The sequence below is a fragment of the Microtus oregoni genome, unplaced genomic scaffold, assembly GCF_018167655.1.
Source record: "Microtus oregoni isolate MIOR12 unplaced genomic scaffold, Mior012 000019F_ref0000042, whole genome shotgun sequence".
In the NCBI taxonomy this organism is placed as follows: Eukaryota; Metazoa; Chordata; class Mammalia; order Rodentia; family Cricetidae; genus Microtus; species Microtus oregoni.
The window spans coordinates 1,915,086-1,937,210 of NW_024543078.1; the positions used below are offsets into that span (position 1 = coordinate 1,915,086).

The 22,125-nt window shown below is 37.7% G+C and overlaps 1 pseudogene; it reads left to right on the forward strand.

Moving 5' to 3' along the window:
- Window positions 1-22,125, forward strand: part of LOC121459556 — a 99,168-nt pseudogene that overhangs the window by 18,525 nt on the left and 58,518 nt on the right.

The following is a 22,125-nucleotide window of genomic DNA, read 5'->3' on the forward strand; positions in this document are numbered from 1 at the left end:
CAATCATTATAGATGGAAAAAACAAAATATTCCATGACAAACCAAATTAAATATTACCTACTCATGGATCCATCATTACAGAAAGTACTAGAAGAAAGACTACAACCCAAGAAAGTTAGCTGCATCCACAAAAACACAGGCATGAAGTAATCTCATATCTCTAGTAAACCCCAAAGAAGGGATATGCACAAGTACTACCACCAAAAAATAGCAGTAATATAAACAACTACTGGTCATTAATATCTCTTAATATGAATGGACTCAATTCACCTATAAAAAGACACCAGTTATCAGAATGAAGAGGAAAACAGGATCAATCCTTCTGCTGCATGCAAGAAATGCACCTCAACCTCAAAGACAGACATTACCTCAGTGTAAAGGGTTGGGAAAAGATTTCCCAATCAAATGGACCAAAGAAACAAGCAGTCATAGCTATTCTAATATCTAACAATATAGACTTCAAAATAAAATCAATCATAAGAGATGGAGATGGTCACTTCATACTCATATCAGGAAAAATCCATCAAGATGAAGTCTCACTTTGAGCATCTATGCCCGAAATACAAGAGTACCCACATATGTAAAAGAAACATTACTAAAGCTTAAACCATACATCAAACCCCATGCACTAATAGTAGGAGACTTCAACACCCCACTCTCACCAATGGACAGGTCAAACAGACAAAAAGATAACATAGAAATAAGAGAAATAATAGATGTCATGACTCAAATGGACTTAACAGACATATATAGATTATTTCACCCAAACACAAAAGAATATACCTTCACAGCACCTCATAAAACCTTCTCTAAAACTGGCCACATACTTGGTCATTAAGCAAACCTCAACATATAAAAAAAAATTGAAATATTCCCCTATATCTTACTGGATTACCATTGCTTAAAGTTAGAATTAAACAACAACACTAGTTGCAGAAAGCCTACAAACTCATGGAAACTGAAAAATATCCAACTGAATCACCTCTGCGTCAAGAAAGAAATTAATGACTTCATAGAAATCATTGAAAAATAAATGTACAAAAAAATACCAAAACTTTGGAAGCAGTGCTAAGAGGAAAGTTCATAGCACTAAGTGACTACATAAAGAACCTGGAGAAATCTCACATAAGTGACTTAATAGCACATCTGAAAGCTCTAGCACAAAAAAAAAAAAAGCAAACTCACCCAAGAGGAGTAGACACTAGGAAATAATTAAATTGAGGGTTGATATAAATAAAATAGAAACAAAGACAGCAATACAAATAATCAAAAAGACAAAGAGTTGGTTCTTTAAGTAAATCTACAAGATAGACAAACCCTTATCCAAACTAACCAAAAGGCAGAAAGGGAATATGGAAATTAACAAAATCAGAAATGGAAAGGGGGGCATATCAACAGACACAGAGGAGATCCAGCTAATTATCAGGCCATACTTCAAAAACCTGTACCCCAGAAAATTTGAAATTTTGAAGGAAATGAATGATTTTCTGGATAAGTACCACATGGCAAAATTAAATTAAGAACAGATAAATAATTTAAATAGACCTATAAACCCTAAGGAAAAATAAGTAGTCATCAAAAGTCTCCCAACCAATAAAGCCCAGGGCCAGATGGTTTCAGCTCAGAATTCTACCAAAATTTCAAAGAAGAGCTAGAAACAGAAGGGTTATTGCCAAACTGTTTTTATAAGACTACAGTTACCCTGGTACCCAAACCACACAATGATGCAACTGAAAAAAAGACCAATCAGTTTCATAAACACTGATGAAAAAATGCTCAAAAATTGCTGGCAAACTGAATTCACAAACACATCAGAAAACTCATCCATCTTGATCAGATGCAGGGATGGTTCAACATACAAAAATCTCTCAATGTAATCCACCATATAAACAAACTGAAAGAGAAAAGAGCCTATTTTCATCTCATTAGCATTTAACAAAATCCAACACCCCATCATGACAAAGGTCTTGGAGATATCAGGGATACAAAGAACATATCCCAATATAACAAAAGCAATATATAGTAAGCCAACAGTCAACATCAAGTTAAATAGAGAGAAACTGAAAGTGATTCCACAGAAATCAGGAACAAGACAAGGCTGTCCACTCTCTCCATATCTATTCAATACAGTACTTGAAGCTCTAGTTAGAGCAACAAGACAAAAAAAAAGGAGATCAAAGGGATAGGAATTGGAAAGGAATAAGTCAAACTTTTACTATTTGCAGATGATATGATAGTATACACAAGTGACCCCAAAAATTCTACCAATGAACTCCTACAGCTGATAAACACATTCAGTTATGTGGCAGGATACAAGATAAACTAAAAAAAAAATAATAGCCCTCCTGTATACCATCAATAAAGCAGTTGAGAAAAAAATTAGAGAAGCATCAACATTTATGATTGCCACAAATAACATAAAATGTCTTGGGGTAACACTAACCAAAAAAAGTGAAAGACCTTTTAGATAAGAACTTTACAATTCTTGAAGAAAGAAATTGAAAAAGATATTTAAAAATGGAATGTTCTCTCATGCTCTTGGATAAGTAGGATCAACTACCAAAAGCAAACTACAGATTCAGTGCAATTCCCATCAAAATCACAGCACTATTCTTCACAGACCTCGAAAGAATAATATTCAACTTCATATGGAAAAATGAAAAGCCCAGAATAGACAAAGCAATCCTCTACAATAAAGTGACTTCAGAAAGCATCACCATCCCTGACATCAAACTCTATTATAGAGCTACAGAAATGAAAACAGCTTGGTATTGACATAAAACAGAGAGGTGGACCAATGGAATCAAATTGAAGTCCCTGATATTAATCCACATACTTGTGAAGACTGGATTTTTGACAAAGAAGCTAAAATTATACAATGGAAAAAAGAAAGCCTTATCAATAAATGGTGCTGGCATAACTGGATGTCAATATCTAGAAGAATGCAAATAGATTCATATCTAAGCCCATGCACAAAACTTAATTCCAAATGTATCAAAGACTTTAACATAAATCTAGCCACAATGAACCTCACTGAAGAGAAAGTAGGAAGCAGACTTGAACGCATAGGTACAGGAGAGCACTTTCTAAATATAACACCAGTAGTGCAGATTCTGAGAGCAACAATTCATAAGTGGGACCTCCTGAAACTGAGGTTGAACGGCAGCCTACAGAATGGGAAAAGACCTTCACTAGCCCCACATTGGACAGAGGACTGATCTTCGAATATATAAAGAACTTAAGAAACTAGACATTAAATTGCCTAACAATTCAATCAAAAAATGGGGTATAAATCTAAACAGAGAATTGCTGACAGAAGAATTGCAAATGGCCGAAAGAAACTTAAGGAATTGCTCAAAATCTGTACCCATCATGGAAATGCAAATCCAAATGACTCCAAGTTACCATCTCACACCAGTCAGAATGGCTAAGATCAAAAACCCCAATGATAGCTTATGCTAGAGAGAATGCAAAGTAAGGAGAACACTCCTCCATTGCTGGTGGGAGTGCAAACTTGTACAGCCATTTTGGAAATCAGTGTGGTGGTTTCTCAGAAAACTGGGAATCAACCTACCTCAAGACATGGCAATACCACTCTTGGGCATATACCCAAAGAATGCACACTCGTACCACAAAGGAATTTGCTCAACTGTATTTATAGCAGTATTATTTGTAATAGCTAGTACTGAAAACAACCTAGATGCCCCTCAACTGAAGAACAGATAAAGAAAATGTGATTCATTTACACAAAGAAGTACTACTCAGTGGTTAAAAACAATGACATCTTGAAATTTGCATGCAAATAGATGGACCTGGAAAAAAAAACATCCTGAATGAGGTAACCCAAAGCCAGATAGACAAACATGGTATTTAGTTACTCATAAATGGATATTAGATGTAAAGCAAAGGATAACCAGCCTATAGTCCATGATCCCAGAAGAAATAGGTGACAAGGAGGACCCTAAGATAGACATACATGGATCCCCCTGGAAAGGGAAAACAGACAAGATCTCCTGAGAAAATTGGAAGGGGGGAGGGAAGGAAGAAGAAGAAGGGGAGAGGAGAAGGAGAGGAAGGAGGAGAACATGAGGAAATGGGATGCCCAAGGGAAAGAGGGAGAGAGAGGAAAGAGACATCTTGATTGAGGGAGCTATTAAGGGACTAGTGAGAAACATGGCTCTAGGGAAATTTCCCGTGTTCAACAGGGTGACCCCAGCTAAGAGTCTAAGCAACAGTGAAGAGGGTACCTAAACAGACCTTCCCCTGTAATCAAACTGATGACTACCTTGTCATCATAGAACCTTTTTCCAGCAACTGATGGAAGCAGACACAGAGATCCACATCAAATCCCTGGACCAAGCATCTGGAAACCAGTCCAAGAGAGGGAGGAGGGATAATGTGAGCAAAGGGGTCAAGACCATGATAAAGATACCCACAAAAACAGCTGACTTGAGCTAGTTTGAGCTCATTGACTCTGGACTGATAGTGGGGAAACCTGTATAGGACCAAACTAGGCCCTCTGAATGTGGGGGACAGTTGCAAGGCTTGGGCCATCTGTGGGACCACTGACAGTGTCTAGTGTTTAAACTGGCTTTTCATGCCCATTCTCTTTGGAGGGATCCCTTGCTTAGCCTAGATACGGGGGAGGGCCTTGGTACTGCCTCGAAGTGATGTGTCAAACTTTGTTGACTCCCTTGGGAAAAGCTTACTCTTTCTGAGGAACAGATGGAGGTGGGGTGGTGGGAGGAGTGGTACAGCAGGAGAGAAGGGACTGGGAACAGGAAGAGCTATGTAAAATGAGAAAAGACTGTGTTTAAAAGATAAATAATGTAAAAAGAAGAACACTTTTAGTAGAGGATAGGCTTTCTCTCAGTACTTCCCTTGGCAGAATCTGATCATTTATTAGAGCATGCGGAAGCACAGAAGGAACCTATTTAATTAGTAGTGGTTATTAACATAAAATTAAAGCTAAGAATTCATTATTTTAATATTTGTGATATTCAATATTTAGCACAATTTTAAGTCTGAGCTCAGGATGACTTATCTAGTAGGCAACAGGATACACAATTGTGGGTTTACTCTTAACTGGAATTTTGTTTTTAAGTACAAACATGTATGGGACTTAAGAAAACAAAGTAGCTTAAAGAACAACTATTTAGTTTTCTTATTCCAGAGATGGAAAATGTTGGACTGAGGCAAGAACAGATCTACACTTTGGTGTCAACAGAAGGCTGACAGTTTTCTGACATCTGTCAACAGTGAGCAGGTTAAAGTGGCATCTCTCTGAAAAGCCCAGGACCATCGATATTTCTGAGAGTCAGTCACCTTTATGACATACTCCATTCTAAGTAGATTCAGAAGGCCTAGTACTCTGATAGCACATGAGAGTATGGTTTCAGAATATTTTTTAAAAAAAACATTATTTAATATCAATTTATAACTGCATAGGGTCAACACTAGTGCTTATCAAAGTTTAAACTAAAGTTACCTAGAACTGTGGACTGGATTCATTCAAAATATTACCAAAGAGCGATAGCACTAACTTTTGCCATTGAAGAAATACACAGGAATCCACATATCTACTAGTAGGTCCTGGATTTCTCTCAGATGCCTTCTCCAAGAAGAACATCTCTGAATTATAATATATACACTGATATTAAGAATAATGCAATGATATGAGAGACCAGATTTCTCACAGGCATGGATGAAGCCAACCCTCATACCTGAAGAAAAGAGACAAAATCAATAGGAGTAGTTAAAAGAGCATTCTGTAAATTCCTCCCTGAACTGGAATCTTTCTAGGTCTCAACAAGTATCTGTAGGTACAGCTGAATGAGATGGGTATGTGAAACAATTTTTCTTTTTTCTTTTATTATTTTATTACTAAAAAAAATACCAAACCAAATTCCCACTCCCTTCCCACACACTCCCGGCCCTCCCCCTCCAATCCTAAGAGAAGACAAGGCACTCTGCCCTGTGGCAAATCCAAGGCCCTCCCCCAATACATCTAGGTTGAGCAAGGTATACATCCAAAGAGAATAGGATTCCAAAAAAACAGTCCATGCAGTAGAGACAAATGCCAATGCCACTGCCAGTGGCTCCTCAGTCTGCCCCAACTGTCAACAACATTCAGAGGGACTAGTTTGATCCCATGCTCGTTCCCTCCGAGTCCAGTTGGAGTTGGTGAGCTCCCATTAGCTCAGGCACATTGTCTCAGTGAGTGAACCCCTCCTGGTCTTGACTTCTTTGCTCATATTCTCACTCCTTCCACTCTTCAACTGGACCTTGGGAGTTCAGTCCAGTGCTCTGATGTGGGTCTCTGCCTCTGTTTCCATCTGTTGTTGGATGAAGTTTCTATGGTGATATTTAAGATTATCATCAGTCTGAATACAGGGCAAGGTCAGTTCATGCATCTTCTCCTCTATTGCTTAGGGGTTTTGCTGGGGTCATCTTTGTGGATTCCAGGGAATTTTTCTAGGGCCAGGTTTCTTGCAAACCCCATAATGGCTCCCTCAAGCAAGATATTTTTTACTTGCTCTCATATCTGTCCTTCCCCAACCTCTAATACCCCATTCCTTCAAGTTCTCCTCAACCCTGCCCCACTCCCCTTCCTTCTATTCTCCACCCCCATGCTCCCAATTTTATCAGGCAATCTTTTCTGATTCCAATTTCCAGGTGGGCCCATATATGTTTTCCTTTGGGTTCACCTTATTACTTAGCTTCTCTAGGATCCTGAGCTATAGGCTCAGTGCCCTTTGTTTATGGCTAGAGTCCACTCATGAGTGAGTACATCCCATATTCACTTTTTTGGGTCTCAGTTACCTCACTCAGGATAGTGTTTTCTAATTCCATCCATTTGCATACAAAATTCAAGATGTCATTGTTTTCTACCACTGCGTAGTATTCTAATGTGTAAATGTGCCACACTTTCTTTATCCATTCTTCAGCTGAGGGGCATCTAGGTTATTTCCAGGTCCTGGCTATTACAAATAATGCTGCTATGAACATAGTTGAACAAATGCTTTTATAGTATGATTGGGCATCTTTTGGGTATATTCCCAAGAGTGGTATTGCTGGATCCTGAGGTAGGTTGATTCCCAGTTTTCTGAGAAACTGCTATAATGATTTCCAAAGTGGTTGCACAAGTTTCCATTCCCACCAGCAATGGATAAGTGTTCCCCTTACTCCACATTCTCTTCAGCATTAGCTATCATTGGAGTTTTTTATTTTAGCCATTCTGACAAGTGTAAAATGGTATCTCAGAGTTGTTTTGATTTGCATTTCCCTGATAGCTAAGGAAGTTGAATGTGTCCTTTTGGCCATTTGAAATTCTTCTTTTGAGGATTCTCTGTTTAGTTCAGTACCCCATTTTTTATTGGGTTATTTAGAATTTTAATGTCTAATTTCTTGAGCTCTTTAATTTTTTGGAGATCAGTCATTTGTCTGATGTGGGGTTGGTGAAGATCTTTTCCCATTTAGTAGGCTGCCTTTTTATCTTATTGACTGTGTCCTTTGCTTTACAGAAGCTTCTCAGTTTTAGGAGGTCCCATTTATTTATTGTTTCTCTTATTGTCTGTGCTACTGGGGTCTCCTGTGCCCATGCATTAAAGGCTACTTCCCACTTTCTCTTCTATCATGTTCAGTGTGGTCAGATTTATATTGAGGTCTTTATTCCATTTGAACTTGAATTTTGTGCATGGTGATAGATATGGGTCTATTTTCATTCTACTACAGATTGACATCCAGTTATGCCAGCACCGGTTATTGAGGATGCTTTCTTTTTTCCATTATATAATTTTAGCTTCTTTGTGAAAAATCCGGTGTTCATAGGTATGTGGATTAATATCTGGGTCTTCAATTCAATTCCATTGGTCATCCAACGTCTCTGTTTTTATGCTAATACCAAGCTGTTTTCATTACTGTAGCTCTATAACAGAGCTTGATGTCTGGGATGGTAATGCCTCTGGAAGTTCCTTTATTGTACAGGATTGTTTTGGCTAACCTGGGTATTTTTTTATTGTTTTTCCATACAAACTTGATTATTGTTCTTTTACGGTCTGTAAAGAATTATGTTGGGATTTTGGTGGGGATTGCATTAAAACTATAGATTGCTTTTGGTAGGATTGTCATTTTTACTATTTTGGTCTTTTCTATCTAAGAGCATGGGAGATCTTTTCATTTTTCGGTATCTTCTTCAATTTCTTTCCTCAAAGACTTAAAGTTCTTGTCATATAGGTCTTTCACTTCTTTGGTTAGTGTTACCCCAAGATATTTTATGTTATTTGTGGCTATTGTGAAAGGTGATGTTTCTCTGATGTCCCTCTCAGCTTCTTTATCCTTTGTGTATAGGAGGGCTACTGATATTTTTGAGTTGATCTTGTATCCTGCCACATCACTGAAGATATTTATCAGCTGCAAGAGTTCTCTCATAGAGTTTTTTGGGTTACTGATGTACACTATCATATCATCTGCAAATAACAAAAGTTTGACTTCTTCCTTTCCAATTTGAATCTTCTTGATCTCCTTATGTTGTCTTATTGCTATTGTTAAAACTTCAAGAACTGTATTGAAGAGATATGGAGAGAGTGGATAGTTCCTGATTTTAGTGGTATCACTTTGAGCTTCTCTCCATTCAATTTGATGTTAGCTGTTGGCTTGCTGTATATTGCTTTTATTATATTTAGGTATGATCCTTGTATCCCTAATCTCTCCAACACCTTTACCATGAAGGGGTATTGTATTTTGTCAAATGCTTTTTCAGCATCTAATAAAATGATCATATGGGTTTTTTCCTTTTTTTCAAGAATAGAATAGCCTTTTATTCAAAATCTTCAAATGTCACCATAGACACACAAAGAATACCTTTGGTTTAGAAGTTATACAAAGCAGTATATGAAAGAACTGAGATCATCTTTAAAAAAAAATCTTACCTGTAAACAAAATTAAATCTTAACTTCACCAAAATAATGGCTACAACTGACCTTGAATTTTTTTAAATCTAAGGAGAGTACTAAGAATTACTTGAAGCTTTATAAGGTAGCTGACTTTTGCTTTCAGAATATGATTCATTTTCATACAAACAAGAAAAATGACATGAATGTTTGCACAAAAGCTACAGTTGCTTCTATAAGTCAGCTTTGTGTTTTTAGTGTATGTGGTGTCTCACTTCCAATATCATTTTTTTCTTTATTTATTACATTGATATATTTTTGTATGTTGAACCACCCCTTAATCTCTGGGATGAAGCCTACTTGATCATGATGGATGATTTTTTTTTTGATGTGTACTTGAATTTCTTTATTTTTTTTCCTTGACCCAGGGTTAGTTCAGTAGTTGACTGTTCAGTCTTTATGAGTTTGTAGGCTTTCTGGTAGTAGTATTGTTGTTAAATAACTTTAATCTATGGTGACCCGATAAGACACAGGTGGTTACTCCAATTTTTTGTATCTGTGGAGGTTTGCTTTGTTACTGAGTATGTGATCAGTTTTAGAGAAAGTTCCATGAGGTGCTGAGAAGAAGATATATACTTTTTTGTTTGGGTGTAATGTTCTGTAGATGTCTGTTAAGTCCATTTGATTCATTACATCTGTTAGTTCTCTTATTTCTCTGTTAAGTTTCTGTCTGGTTGACCTGTCCATTGGCGAGAGAGGAGTGTTAAAATCTACTATTTGTGTGTGAGGTTTGATGTGTGATTTAAGTTTGAATAATGTTTCTTTTACATATGTGGGTGCTCTTGTATTAGGGGCATAGATATTCAGGATTGAGACTTAGTCTTGATGAATTGTTCCTGTCATGAGTATAAAGTGTCCTTCTCCATCTTTTCTGATCGCTTTTAGTTTGAAATCAATTTTGTTAGATATTAGGATAGCCACACCTGCTGGTTCCTTAGGTCCATTTGATTGTAAAACCTTTCCCTAACCCTTTACTCTGAGGTAGCGTCTGCCTTTGAGTTTGAGGTGTGTTTCTTGTATCCAGCAGAAGGCTGGATCCTGTTTTCATATCCATTCTCTCAGCTTGTGCGTTTTTATAGGTGATTTTAGCGATATTAATGACCAGTGGTTTTTAACTCCAGTTATTTTTCAGTAGTGTTTGTGTGTTTCCCTTCATGGGTTATGCTGGTGGAAGTTATCAAATATCTGTGTTAATCCAGGTATAGTTAACTTCCTTGGCTTGAGGTTTTCCTTCTAGTACTTTATGTAAGGCTGGGATTTTGAATACATATTGTTTAAATATTTTTGTCCTGGAATATCTTGTTTTCTCCATTGATGGTGAATGAAAGCTTTGCTGGGTATAGTAGTCTGGGCTTGCATCCATGGTTTCTTGATGTCTGCAGCACATCTATCCAGGACCTTCTGGCTTTCATGGTTTCCACTGAGAAGTCATGTGTAATTCTGATAGGTTTACCTTTATATGTTACTTTATCTTTTTCCTTTGTAGCTCTTAATATTCTTTCTTTATTCTATATGTTTTATGTCTTGATTATTATATGGCGAGAAGATGTATTTCTTTTTATTCAGTCTATTTGGTGTTCTGTTAGCTTCTTGTACCTTCACAGGAATATCCTTCTTTAGGTTGAGAACATTTTCTTTTATAATTTTGTTCAATATATTTTCTGTGCCTTTGAGCTGGAGTTCTTCTCCTTCTTCTACCCCTATTATTCTTAGGTTTGGTCTTTTCATGATGTCCCAGATTTCCTAAATGTTTTATGTTAAAAATGTATTGGATTTAATGTTTTCTTTAACCAATGATTCTATTTCCTCTATTGTATCTTCAGTGCCTGGGATTCTTTTTTCTATCTCTTGTATTCTGTTGGTTATACTTGTCTCTGTAGCTCCTGTTCTTTTACCCAGATTTTTCATATCCAGAATTCCCTCAGTTTGTGTTTTCTTTATAACCTCTATTTCAGTCTTTAAGTCTTGAACTGTTTCCTTCACCTGCTTGACTGTTTTTTCTTGGTTTTCTTTGAGGGATTTATTAATTTCTTCCAACTTTTTGTTTGTCTTCTCTTCCATTTCTTTAAGGGAGTTTTTCACTTCTTCTTTAAAGGTCTCCATCATTTTTATAAAGTTATTTTTAAAGTCATTTTCTTCTACTTCTTCTGTGTTGGGATGAGCAAGTCTTCCTGTTGTGTGTCTTCTGGGTTCTGGTGTTACCATGTTGCTATTTAGGATGTTGGATGAATTCTTGCATTGGCACCTACTCATCTTTTCCTTCAAATGAGGCCAGCAGTGTCTTAGTGTCTTGGTCCAATCCTTGCTGTGGCTGTCGCTTAGATCCCCTCAGTATTGGAATACTCCTTGCTGGCTGGCTCTCAGCTCCCCTCAGTATTGGAACAATCTGTGTTCCAGGGTTCCACTCATAAAACAATTTTTTGAGATATTCTTAGATATTAAAGAGGAATGAAAATGAGATAAGGTTCAATGAATTTTATAAAATCTACACTCCAAAAACCACTACTTTCAGATTTGGTGACTGTCCAAATACCCAATTTTTTAGCAGAAATTAAAGAAATGAGAAAAGTTATCCTAACATTTTTCCCTAATTAGTAATTTCCTGTAAAGTTTTGTGAATATGAGAGGGACTTTGAAATGATGAAGAAATCTATCTTAATTATCCATCCTCATTTATAAACTACTAGGTTTTTTTTAAATTCATGGGATTGCTTTATTCATGATACTTTTTACATTCTTTCTCCTCAGTTGACCTTTGGACCTTTTGATGCCACTCTGAGTGATCTTCAGATGACTCCCAGGGCACGTCTGTGAGCATTGCCATGATCTCTTTGATGGTTCATATCAGCTGGACTTGGGTGGGGTTGATCATCTCGAAGAATGAAAGGGGTGTTAAATTACTATCCAGCTTGAGTAGAGAGATGGAGAGGAACAGAATGTGTGCAGCCTTTGAGTCATATAGTCATATACTGATACTCCTTGAGTGACCTGTTCAGTTCTAATACCTCAGTCGTGAGGGAGACTGCAGATTGTCATGGTTCGAACTGATATTGATTCTTTTCTGGTCTTGATATTTATACAACTGGGGACATGTAGTCCTTTGGAGGGTGTGTGTTACCACCTCAAAGGGGAGGCTATTAACAGGATGAGATTTCACTCTGAACTCATTCCAGCAAAGTTGAAATTTTTCACAACACCATCCTGAGATTGCTGCTTTTAAAGATTTTATTCAGACCGTAAACCCATCCAAATACACAAATGATGTGTTCCTTTCAGAAATGTGGAAGGTGTATTTTAATTATCCATTCTTACAGGCTTCCTGCAATATACTGAAAAATTGTTTCTCCAAGGGATCATTGGCATGGTTATCTCAGCATCAGTTTGACGTGGTTATGAGTGAGGCTTCCTAACTTTTGTTATTTATTTCTGAGTGTGACTGATGTTGTAATGAGATATTAATCCAAATATTCCCTTATTTGTCTGTGCATCACTTATATGGTTCTGTCATAACAAGGTATTTCAGAAACGCAGGGCAACTTCATAGTTTAGTTTTGTTTCTTAAATATGAGACATGTGGCACTAGTAGAACCTGGATTTCTCTCAGCTACGTTCTCCATGAAGAACATCCAGTTTAATAATCTTTTTTTAAATTTTATTTTACATTTCATCCAAAGTTATCCCTCCCACCATCACTCCCACCCCACTCATCCTCCCCTGTGGATGTTTTATTCCAGAAAAAGAAAAAAGTCACAATTGGGGCACACAAACCTTATCAGCTATGGCTTTGACCACATCCAGAGATCAGGTTTCTGAAATTGTGGCAATGGGGCTGTTTTTCAGCCTCTTCTTTACATAAAATCAAGCACCAGGTGTGGAACAAAGAGCTTTTACAACCTGGAAGTCAGGCTTAAAGTCACATTACATTTTAAACTTTTTAAAAAAGATTTATTTATTATGTTTACAGTATTCTGTCTGCATGTCTGCTGCAGGCCAGAAGAGAGCACCAAAGATCACTACAGATGGCTGTGCGCCACCATGTGGTTGCTGGGAATTGAACTCAGGACCTCTGGAAGAGCAGTCAGTGCTCTCAACCTCTGAGTCATCTCTCCAGCCCCCATTTTAAGTTTTATAACTTTTGGTTATAGGTTATTAACTTATGATATTTGTGACATCTTGTGGCTGACGTGGCCACCTTCCACTGTCCCTGGAAGAGTGCAAGGCAGAAAGTAGAGTCACATAGAGGACAATTAATTTTTTTACAGTTAAAAATGAAGGGAATGCAAGAGAGTCCCATAGAGGCGATAGTTAGAAGCTAACCTTTGTCAGCAGCACCTGTCTAGCTGGGAAGCTGGAGGGCAGGAGACAATCGTTCAAAGTTCACCTCTGTACACAGTGGCTGCCAGGATGTCTGTGCTTAAGAGACAAAGTGGTTGTTAAAGGTTGGCAGTAGTTGCAAGCTTTATTGTTTTTTCTTCCAAAATGTGTGTGAGCTTACAGTTTTATATTTCTATATTCTTGGAATGCACCATTTGTTTCTATATTCTATTACTGATTCTTCAATCTCATCTGACTGGGAACTTTTAACTATGGATTATTTTGAAGATGATTTCTTCCCTTGCTGTACTGTCTAGCGGATAATAATAGTGTCAGTTTAATAAAGTTTTGACGGCAGATAACAGCCACAAGGAAATGTGGCACAGCCAGTATCTGTCAGCTTCACTTCAGGAGCTGCATGAATAGACCACGGTTCAGGTTAATGACCAAGGCAAACTATTGAGTCCCAGGAGCCAGGTCAAGATCTTTTCATCTTGATGCTAAAAGACAGACTCACAGGTTTCAGTGTGCATCACAACTGAATCAAAAGTCTTAAAATGACTTCAGATTAGATTAAGATGTTTTGATAACAGCTTTAAGATAAAATATTCTAAAAACAATATAAAATTCGTAGAAACGCATCACATTCGTTAGGCTAGAGATCAAAACTCAGCACCTCAATTAATAGTAATTAGCTGAATTCCTTGCTAGAGCTGGTTCATGATCAAAGATGATGATTAATTTACTATACCCATTTCTACATTCAGTCTCCTGATACAAAAATCTGTTAATGCGTAAGCATGCTCCCTAAAGACCTAAATAGAGCTGACTGATTATGTTTCATATGTAAAATTTTAGGTTTGTGATTCCTTATGAGATTACATTTCAAGATACTTAAAAAGTGATTGATTCATTCTCTGTAAGCTCAATATGCAGCCTGCCAGCAAAATACCTGGTAAGGAAAATACCCTGGTCCCTCATGACCTCCTAACGTATAAAAAAGTTACTTAAGGGTAAATCTATATGAATTTTTAAGATGATTTTGCTTTAATTATGTAAGGCAAATGAAAAAATATATTTTAGCCTGTTTCCAATATAATCATTTCTTTCAAAAATAGAATGTAACTACATTGTAATTCTTATATTTCATGAAAGATTTTGTTGGGTGTGTAATCTGTAGAGAAAAAAAAAAAGGCCAGAGAAAGAATGAGGACAGTACAGAAGAAAGAACCCATCAAGTGTGTGTGTGCCTTTTCTCCCTCCCCTCAGATAAAGATGTCTTAGTATGCTGACTCCATGGACCCCGTTAGTGATACACTGCTGGGAAGATGGTCCTCAGGGCAGCAGTACAAAAAAATTAAAACTGAATTATTGGAAAATTTCTCTTGCCACATTTTCAAAATTCTGCCTAGGGATCCAAGTGTAGGCCCACTCTCAAAAGAGAGTTGAAGTCTGGTCTTTTGGGTTAAATTTTCAAAAGGTTAAATGTAGCCTGTGAGTTAAGTTTGGAATCGTAGGTCCTAAAACCGGATATTCCAGGAAAGGTGCATTGTTGCGGGAGGTCCTCCCACTCCTCCAGCCTATCATCGCTGAGGTACCAGCCCATTGGGGCGTGGTTTCTCTCCCTTTAAAAAAGCGGCCACTTCCCTCTCCTCTCTCTCTTCACTTCCTGCTCCGCCTGCGACTAGACTCCTTTCCTGGTTGCGTAGAGGGCTGTTGCCTGGGACAGTAATCTGTAAGTTTTTTCCCCTTTAAATAAATACCACCCTAATAATCATAACCCCAAATTGGTGTGGCATTGTTTGTGACTTACGCCTTCATTTTGGCACCCAACGTTTGGTTTTAGAACCTCTCCTTTCCCCACTCGCAGCCGCGAGTTCGGCTTGGCGGCCACAGGCTTGGCGGCAGCGGGCTTGGCGGGAGCCCTCCCTTCCTCAGCCGCCAGCGGCCTTGGCCTCCCCACGTGTATTTAAACTCCACAGGCCCGCGTAGTCTCTGCCGCCTGGTTTGCTCTTTTCTGAGTCATTTTTAAATCTCCCTTGCAAGCACAGCTCTTAAGAGGCGCGAACCAGAGCACGCGGTTGCTGAAAGCTGCAACCCCTCAGGGTGACTCTGTCCGTGGAGGCACAAGTGGCTTCCAGATTGCTCTTGGATTCTGGGTTTCTGGTTCCTTCTCTGGAAATGATTTAATTACATTTACTTTGTTGAGAAACTTGCATTTTCCAGTTTTTAACATCTACTAAGGCACTGAAACAGGACCATGTTTTCACCGTGACTATGCAACAGCGCCACCTGCTGGATAATAGGTAATATGGCAGTTTTTGTTTCTAACGCAAATTTTACTGCTTTGTTTTCACTAATACAATGGATTAGTAAATTTATATTTACTAATACAATGAATTACATCATACAAGGTTTATATGATTATGGGGATACCTTAATTTGCTTGTTACTAGGTTTCAGTTTTCTTTTCCATATTCTATCATTAAGGAAGAATATGGCACTCCTAAGAACGATTGAATCTTTACGTACTAATAATGAACAGAAGAATATGGCACTCCTAAGAACGATTGGATCTTTACGAACTAATAATGAACAACTAATGGACAGGATTAAAATTATTGAAAATCAGAGGTTATCTGAACAAGTGGATACTATGACAGACAAAATTGACTCCATATCCAAGGGTATTAGAAAGTTACCTGAAAGGGTTCAGGCTGTTGAATTTGACCTTCAGACTTTATCACAAAGTTTTGATAAGGTAACAGACAGAATGTACCTCCAAGATGGGAATCTACATGATATACAAGGAAAGTTTAAGGAGGACATGTTATCTTTGAAGGAAAAAATTAAAGCCCTGGAATCACAGGTGCAGAATGGGGACCAAAAAATTGATGCCTCACTAAAATCACTGGAAATATATACAGGTCAGGAGATTCAGGATTTAAGAGAGACAATGATAAAAAGATTTGAAAAGATTGGAGAAATTATTGCAGCTGGTGAACAGAGTAAGGAGGCACAAGGACAGGATACACTGCCTCCACCAGCTATTAGAACTGGCTTACCCAGGGTTCTAGCGACATACCCTATACTTAATTCTGAAAAAGCATCAACTTCTAAAGGCTCAAAGGGAGTCAGAGAAGCTAGATGGACGCCAATAGCAATGAATGATCTGAAAGAAATTAAGCAAGCTGTTGTTAATTTTGGCTTGCACAATGAATATGTAAAGGAAATGATAAGGACTTGGGCTTCTAATGCTAGAGCTACCCCCCCTCCCATGATTTCCATCAGTTAGTGTCTGCAGTTTTAGAAAATGGACCTTCCTTGATGTTTGGAATTTATTTCAGAGAAGAATCCAAACATATGGAACAGCAAGGAAGAGCAAAAGGTGTTGAGGTTTCCCAAGATCAAATTCTTGGTGCAGGAGAATATGCTGATCCACAGGTCCAAGCTCTTTATGATGAAGAAGTACTGTGTCTATGTCACCAAGCAGCTTTAAATGCTTGGAATAGGATACAAGATCCAGCAAAAAGGGTTGAATCATATACCAGAATTAGGCAGGGACAGAGAGAACCCTTTATTGACTTTTTGCAAAGATTAATTAAGGCTCTGGACATAGGGGTAACAGACCCAGAAGCTAGACTAATACTTCTTGAATCTCTAGCTTTTGAGAATGCAAACATAGAATGCAAAAAGATAATTGGGCCTTTAAAGTCTAGATCAGCACCTATGGATGAATGGATTCAGCATACGATGAATGTTGAGACATTTAGCTATAATGATGAATCTTGGGTAGGAGAAGCGATTTCCAAAGCAATGAGGAGACATCAAACTGCCAGGTGTTTTAATTGTGGTAAATTAGGACATCTGAAAAGGGATTGCAGGCAAAGAATTTATAGGAATAATATCTCTTCTGGGAAGGACAAAAATAGGAGACCTCGGCCATCAGGTATATGTAGGAGATGCGGTAAAGGCCGACATTGGTCCAACGAATGTAGGTCAACAACAGACAGACAGGGCAATCCAATATCATCGGGAAACTCCTTGGGGGGCTTCTCGCAGGCCCCCAAGCCAACAGTGGCACAGTCATTCCCAGTCACAGTGGAGAACGTGCCTCACCAAGAAAATTAAAAGCTCCAATTTCTGCTGTAAAAAGTAATATTGGTCTAAATGATGAATTACGTGTGGAGGATGAGTCAAAAAACCCAGTAGGACAGAGTAAATGTATATTTTGGCAGACTTCTATTAATGATCAAAGACCAAAGCTAAGAGTCTGTATAAATGGCACTTTTATTGAAGGCTTATTAGACACAGGTGCAGATGTAAGTATCATTACCCCAGAATCTTGGCATCCGAATTGGCCTCTTCAAGAGGTAGATGTTCAGTTCCTAGGAATTGGAACCCTATCTCGTGTAAAACAAAGCACAAGATGGGTTGAATGCATAGGGCCCGAAGGGCAAATAGGAAGACTAAGGCCATATATAGCCAATATTGCCATAAATTTATGGGGCCGTGACCTGCTACAGCAATGGAATACCCAGATTAACATTCCTGTATTTCCAGGAACTCATAATTCTGGGAAGGATATGATGAGGTGTTATGGGAAAAGGTCACCAGCCATTCAGGCTGTACAAGAACATACAGCAAATACCAAACCTTTAGAGGTACCAACAGCCCTACCTTTAAAATGGCTAACTGAGAAACCAATATGGATCAAACAGTGGCCTCTAGCTGAAGATAAACTACAGGCATTGGAACAGCTGGTGCAAGAGCAACTAGATGCTCACCATATTGAAGGATCAACCAGCCCTTGGAATTCTCCTGTATTTGTTGTAAAAAAGAAATCTGGTAAATGGAGAATGGTGACAGATCTAAGAGCTGTCAACAAAGTAATTCAACCTATGGGCCCACTACAATCTGGAATTCCTTTGCCTTCTCTGTTACCAAAAGGATGGCCTCTTATAGTTATTGATTTGAAAGATTGTTTTTTCACTATACCATTACAAGAAAAGGATAGAGAAAAATTTGCCTTCACAGTGCCTACTTATAATAATTCTCAGCCTAATAGGAGATATCAATGGACTGTCCTCCCACAGGGTATGCTCAATATTCCTACACTGTGCCAATATTTTGTAAGTAAGCCATTGGAAATAATTCGTAAACAATTCCCCAAGTCCATAATTTATCATAACATGGATGACATCTTGTTATCTGATTCAAATAAAGATACTTTAGAAAGGATGTTTGAAGAAGTAAAGAAAGTCTTGCCTAGGTGGGGATTACAAATTGCCCCTGAAAAGATTCAAAGAGGAAATTCTATTAATTACCTAGGTTACAGAATAGGTTTAGAGAAAATTAAAACGCAAAAGGCACAAATTAGGAGAGACCGGTTAAAGACTCTTAATGACTTCCAAAGATTGTTAGGAGACATTTCCAGTCTACGACCAGCTGTTGGGATAACACCTGATCTAATAGTTCATTTAAACAAAACCTTAGTTGGTGATAAAGATTTGAATAGTCCAAGAGAAATGACAGCTGAAGCAGAAAAGGAACTGACAATGATTGAGGAAAAATTACAGGAGGCACATGTGGATAGGGTGAACCCAAATCTTAGCTGCATCCTAGTCATATTGCCTTCCAGAATTTCTCCTACAGGGATTCTAATGCAGAGGGAAGATATTATTTTAGAGTGGATATTTATACCTAATAAACCAAGTAAAAAATTAAAAACTTATGTGGAAAAAGTCTCTGAATTAATTATAAAAGGTAAGCTGAGACTTCGTCAACTAGCAGGTATAGACCCAGCAGAAATTATAGTGCCTTTTACTACTGAAGAAATAAAAAAGTTATGGGAAGACAATGAACCGTGGCAAAGAGCTTGTGCTAACTTTTTGGGAGAAATTAATAGCAACTATCCCAAAAGTGGTAGACTTAACCTCATAAAAAGAACTTCTTGGATTCTTCCTAGAATTGTACGTGATGCTCCAATAACTGGAGCCCGTACGTTCTATACTGATGCAAATAAATCAGGGAAAGCAGGTTACAAGTCAGATGAATTGAGTAAGGTGGAACAAAGCCCTTATAATTCTGTCCAGAAGGCAGAATTATATGCCATTCTTATGGTGCTAAGGGATTTTAAAGAACCTCTTAATATAGTTACATATTCACAATATGCAGAAAGAGTTATCTTGCATATTGAAACCGCTGAATTTATACCAGATGACACAGAGTTGACTTCATTGTTTATCCAGGAACAAGACATAATCAGGAACAGGCTTTGTCCGATGTACACATCCGGTCCCATACAGGTCTGCCTGGTCCTCTAGCCCAAGGCAATGCTGAGATTGATCAATTATTGATTGGAAGTGTGTTGCAGGCCTCAGAATTTCATAAGAAGCATCATGTCAATAGTAAAGGCCTAAAGAAAGAATTTTCCATTACTTGGCAACAAGCTAAAGACATTATAAAGAGATGTCCTACTTGTTCTTTCTATAATCAAACACCGTTGCCTGCAGGGAGTAACCCAAAGGGTACTAAGAGAAATGAAATCTGGCAGATGGATGTGTTCCACTTTATGGAATTTGGTAAATTAAAATATGTACACCACACCATAGACACATATTCAGGTTTTCAATGGGCTACTGCCCTGAGCTCAGAAAAGGCTGATTCAGTAATCACACATTTATTGGAAGTTATGGCCATCATGGGTATACCTGCACAAATAAAGACAGATAATGGTCCAGCATATGTATCTAAGGAAATGAAACGTTTTTTTGATTATTATAATATAAAACACATTACAGGTATACCAAATAATCCTACAGGTCAGGCAGTTATAGAAAGATCAAATCGTACTATAAAGGATATGCTGAACAAACAGAAAGGGACTGAAAAAACCCCTAGAAATAGATTACATAATGCTTTATTAACCTTGAATTTTCTTAACGCTAATGAGAAAGGAACGACAGCAGCAGAAAGACATTGGATAATGGAAATGTCTGCTGAACTAAATCAACCGATTTATTTCAAAGATGTGCTGACCTCTCAGTGGAAGCCAGGAGATGTGCTACGTTGGGGAAGGAGTTTTGCTCTTGTTTCCACAGGAGAAGAAAAATTGTGGATACCATCAAAATTAATAAAGTTTCGATTTGAAGAGGAGAAACCTCTTGGAAAGGAGAAATGACAACTCATCCACAACGATGATATTCATACAGGTGGTAAGAAAAACATATAAAATGGGGGCATGGTTCTGTTCTTATCTCCACAGGAAAACACTCATCTTTGAGAAATTCAAGGGACCCTGGATGTTTGGATACTGACAGATGGAAAAATACCTGCCCAATAGGAAATATCAAGACAACTGAATGGGTTGTGTAAGTAATATTAAACCATATTTCTAAATTTATAAAGCTGGTTTTGAAGTTGGACTCTGGCTCAGTCCCTCTCCAATTCCAAGCCTGTTAGTAAGAGAAAAACCCAGAGTTTCTGGAGTTTCTGTCTCATGTCAAGAGCCATGATATGGGACAGAAAGAAATATGAGTTTAGAAAACATCTTTGCTTTTCTTCATATCTATCATACTTTTCATTGAATATATCTATCTTGGCTTTCATTGAATATATATATATGTCTATATATGTCTATATGATTAATGTTTAAGTTTTTCATAATGAACAATGAGTTTTTCCTGAAGTGACATTTGAAGTTTCCAGGAAGAAGATGGAGCCCCATAACAACAACTCCACCTGGTTGATATGACGTCATGATACTGATAGCGCTACTACAAGACCTGCTTTGGGTACCAGCTGCACAAGACAGTTCCAACTTGGTTAGCTGAAATGGTGCACATCTTATACAACATTTTGGCCAGACCTGCACGAAAATACTCAGAGACTATTTGCAATTTTAAAAGACATTATCTTGAAATTTAACCATCATTTTACTTTCACAGGATCCCCCAGAAGGAACGTCGCCCCTATGACAGCTGGAAGTAATTCTAGAGAACGACGTCCCCTCTCCCAGTAAAGTTTGCCCTTGGGTTTAGGGACATCATTTAGGGGTTGATTATAATTAGTATATGATTGAGGGTTGGGGGAGGAATTTTATAAGCTCAGGGATCATTTTGAAAAAAAAAAAGAGGGATGATGGGATAATAGATTTGTAATTGTGAGTTACTGTCTTTAGACAAATATATTGGCATAGATTCTTGCATATTGATACAAAGTTAAATTATATTGACTATTGTATGCATGCATGTTTCTACCTCTGTTTAAAACATTTTTTATGTATTGACATATATTGTATTTATATATATATATATATTGTATATATTTACCATATTGCAGTGTACATTTCTACCTCTGATTAAGATACTTATATAATATTTGTGTATTGATATATATTTACCTACTGCAATGTATATTTGTACATTGTTTATATTTGGAGGTCATTGTCCTCATTTGTTTCACAGTCGTTTATTGTCTTAGTCTTTAAGTCAGATAGATATTGAGAATTATATAGACTAATAGTCATCTAAGTTTGTCATTTATAATAGACTAATCAGGTTCTTTAGATATATAGAGATTATACTCAGTATAGATAGATAATCTTCAACTTCTTCAAAGAGCTGTAGAAAATGGCCTTTAATCTAACTCAGAGTTTTGCGGTAGCGAGACACAATTGCTCCTGGCAACACCACTCTATTCCCGAGAGAATGTTGAGCACCAAAGACACTCCACCTGGACCTTCTTTTTGGCAGAACTGGCCTTGGGGCAAAGAAATGCCCATACCTCAACCACTGACAAAGATACAGAGCGTGCATCAATGGATAAAACAGGGCTGTCATATCCTGCCAAGACAGGG